This window comes from Peromyscus leucopus, chromosome 6 (genome assembly GCF_004664715.2).
Source record: "Peromyscus leucopus breed LL Stock chromosome 6, UCI_PerLeu_2.1, whole genome shotgun sequence".
NCBI lineage: Eukaryota > Metazoa > Chordata > Mammalia > Rodentia > Cricetidae > Peromyscus > Peromyscus leucopus.
In genome coordinates, this window is record NC_051068.1 from 125,767,203 (window position 1) to 125,771,164 (window position 3,962).

Consider the following 3,962-nt stretch of genomic DNA (forward strand, 5'->3'; position numbering starts at 1 on the left):
AATCAAGACTTCATTGTCCCATTAGTGAAATTAAGCTTACATTTCAAGCTATATTTCCTAACTCAAAGTGTCAGTTTTGTTTTCACTATTTGCTCCTTTCAAAGTCTTATTGCACTTTGACACTCCAGCCCCAGTCTGGCAATGTGCCCCGAAAGGAAAGCCTTGGGTTAAGATAGCCCTTGTCCATATAGGTACCCAGGGGGAGTCAGGGGGGGCGGAGTTGGTGAGAGTTCAGAAGGCAGCTAGCGTGTGTGCCTCATGGTAGAATCTCGGTACTGAAGAAACACTCCTTAGAAAAGCAACCCGAGGAAGTAGAGAGAAAACCACGGGATTTAGCCCAGAAAACAAAGCAAAGCAAAGCAACCCCTGTGGGAATGTGTTCTCACTGACAGTTCCTTTCGATGGGTTGGTTGCTGGACTCTTTCTGTGTCTGAACACTTCTACACTGTAAGGACGTGCTACATAGGTTGAAATGGTAGGCACTGAGAGTCAACCGGTTGAGTTTTAACCTCTGTTAACTGCATGATTTGAGACAAAGGACTTCAGCACTGTTCGCCAAACATCCCATGTGTGAATTGTGCACCTCGTTTCATAGAGTTGGTCTGTGTATGGGAAGTGTTTTGAACAATGCTCGTCCCAGAGGATTTGCAATAATATGATAACTTTTAAATCAATCGCCACTCTATTATTTCAATTGATGCTGATAAGATAGGAAAAAAGGTTGTAAACTTTATGAAAGATTAAGTTACACAATAGAACCCTCACATAGTGCAGAGGAAATGCTGAACGAATTTCAACTATTACTTCCAAAATACTTTGCAAGCAATTTGTGAGCAATTGTGAGGATACATTTAAAGCCTAGGAAAGAGAGTGGAGTGGAATCTAAATGGCCTGTCAACATGGAAGTACTTCCTGCACAAACTTAACTATGAAAAGACGCAAATAAATGATTCCAAACCTTTTACAAAGATCCTAACTTTTTACAGTTATTCTTTGTAGCTTCGATGTAATGGGACATTAAGAGCAGTTTCGTGATGTTGGTGTTAGGATTACCTATGACACTCCCATCCTTTTCCCTGCGGCCCCCACCATAGCTGCCTTGGATCCCTCCATCATTGCATCTGAGAAGACAGCTATGCCTTCCACACATGCTGGTCTTGGCAAGTCCACCAGGGATGTCTTTACTGATGGCTACAGATTCGGCTTAATAAAACTTGATTTGAAAATAAAGTCTGAGAATGGATTGGAATTTACCAGCTAAGGCTCAGCCAACACTGAGCACACCAATGTGAACTACAGCCCGGAGACCAAGTACAGTGGATCAAGCATGGCCTGGAATATACAAACAAGTGCAGTACAGACAGCACCGTGGGCACCGAGCTCACTGTGAAGACCAGCTTGCATGCGGACTGAAACTGACCTTTGATTCACCCTTCTGACTTAACCCTGGGGGAAAAATACCAAAATCAAGACAGGGTACAAGAGGGAGTATATCAACCTGGGCTGTATGTTGACTTTGACATCTCTGGGCCCTCTGGTACTGGGCTATGAGCGCTGGCTGACTACCAGATGAATTTTGAAACCTCGAAGTCCCAAGTGACCCAGAGCAACTTTGCAGTTGGCTATAAGATGGCTGAATTCTAGCTTCATACTAACATGAGTGACAGGACAGAGTTTGGTGAACAAGAAGGTGGGGACCGCTGTCCACTCGCCTGGACAACGGGAAGCAGTAGCACTTGCTTTGGAATAGCAGCCGAGTGTCAAGTCGACCCCACGCTTGCTCTTTAGCCAATACGAAGTACTGCAGCCCATCAGATTAGGGTTCACTCAGACCCGAGAGTCAGGCGTCAGGCTGACACTCTGAGCTCCGCGTGATGGCAAGCACATCAATGCGGTGGCCAAAACTTGGTGTGGTTAGTTATTTCTTTTGTGCCATTCTAGGGTAGAGAGGGTGGGCATGATGGAGCCGGTCATTCAAGACTTAATCCTTTCTTGTGGTGTGGGGTGGTGTGGGGTGGTGTGGTGTGATGTGGTGTGATGTGGTGTGGTGTGGTGTTGATTTCTTTTTCTTTCCTTTCCTTTCTCTTCCCTCCCTCCCTCCCTCCCTCCTTCCCTCCCTCCCTCTCTCCCTCCCCCCCTTCCTATTCTTTTTTTCTGCCATTACACCAGAGTATGAAATAGCTTCTGGAATCTCCATCTCTGAGCCAGGACAGGTGATTGTGGTCACACCATAACAACACCAGGAATCTAAACCAACTTCTGTTATAGCCTCACAACTCTATTTTCTAGCAGTTTAATGGGTCCATTATAAACTCCTTTATTTTGTGTGAAATTAGCTCCTCCCCTTCAAATGTTATAATTAATTAACATCACTGAAAATAAAATGAATAAAATATTGAAACATTAAAAATCCTTATGAAATAAGTAGTGACCTTCATCATCCACCCCATTCTTAGGACTCTTCCAAACGCTCTTCATTCTTGAACCCTGTGACTGGACACCAGAAGGTTCCCTCATGGCTCTCCCTTCTTGTGCCTAGCTAGGTTTCTTTGGGAGACTGGTTCTCCTTTGGAAATGGCTGATTTCCTCGTGGAGCTGCAGTAACCAATATCACCATGTCTTTCCCAACGCTTGAGAGACAGATCACTGCATGGCCCTGCGTCACATACCTCACCTGGTCTCTGCAAACGCTTAGCAGGGAAATCACATTTGGGACCGAGAGCTGGAGAGCAGGCAGAGCGAGAGGGCACTGGAAGAGTTCCAGGCAATCTGTTTATTTTTATTTTTTACTTCAATGTGAGGGGCATGAATGTCCCAGTGTCACAGCCATCGTGCTTCTGCCAGAATCACTTACATGTACAGCAGGCTCAATTCCTGGGCTGAGTCCTTCTCCTCCTCCATGGATGATTACTGCCTTCTTCACACCCAGCCACCCTCCTTAGTTCAGGGGAACTTGGCATGGACAGGGGTGTCCACAGCTTCTCAGACGCAGGGTTTGGGTTCCAGGAAGGGATGGTTTCTGAGCCCCTAATGGTGGAGATTCTGCTCAACATCAGCTTGCCTCTTCAGGGGCCAGGGCTGAGCAGGGAGTGGGGCTGTCGGCCTGGTCAGCATTTCTGTCCTTTGTCTTGGGCTCCCAAGGGCCATTGTGTGTTATGGAAGAACAGCGGGTTGGCATTTGATCTGCATTCACATCCTAGCTGGGTTATTTGTGTGTGTGTGTGTTGTGTGTGTGTGTGTGTGTGTGTGTGTGTGCTTTGGGCAAATTTCTTAAATCTTTCCAAGACTCCATTCCTGCTCTCTAGAAAATGGTTTTTCCAAATTCAGATGGCTCCATGCTGATCACGAGGAGTAAACTGATTTCATGACCACTCTTTCTGTTGTTTAAGCACCAAGTCCGAAACAGAACATTCTCAGGCACTCTGGACGGGGCTTCCGTGACATAAAGCTTGTGTCTATCCACCTAAGAGCTGAAAGCGAAACTTTCTCTTTCCACAGCTCCCAAGTCTGGCAGCGGCACAGACAGAAGTCACAGACAGTGATGTTTGTCTCCCACTCCATTCTCCTCCGTTGCCGGCTCTGCCACCGTCCTCGTAAAAGCTGATGATTTCTGCCCGTTATCCCAGATTCTTCCCCATCCTGCCCACTCCTGGCTACTGTGTTCTGTAGCTGCGGTTAACACTGTCAGAGTCTGCTGGAAGTGCCCAGGACTGAAGGCCCGGGTGAGTGCCTGCCAGCATCACGGACAGCTCTTGTCACCACTGATTCCCTTTAATGTGTTTGTCAAATGTGCCTGTCGTCCTTGCCACTGATCTGAGAAATCCAGCCCTCACCTAGGTTTTAAGGCTCCCCTGCACTTGCAACACAAGCTTTTGACTTGTTTGATAATTTTAGGAGAAATACCACCTAATAATGCTCCATGAACTCAGGACCACTGAGACAGCATCCAGAATAGGGGCTGA

At 46.7% G+C, this 3,962-nt stretch overlaps 1 pseudogene; it reads left to right on the forward strand.

The window, feature by feature from the left end:
• The first annotated feature begins 1,135 nt into the window (after positions 1–1,135).
• On the forward strand, positions 1,136–3,604 carry LOC114702485 (annotated as a pseudogene).
• The last annotated feature ends 358 nt before the right edge of the window (positions 3,605–3,962 follow it).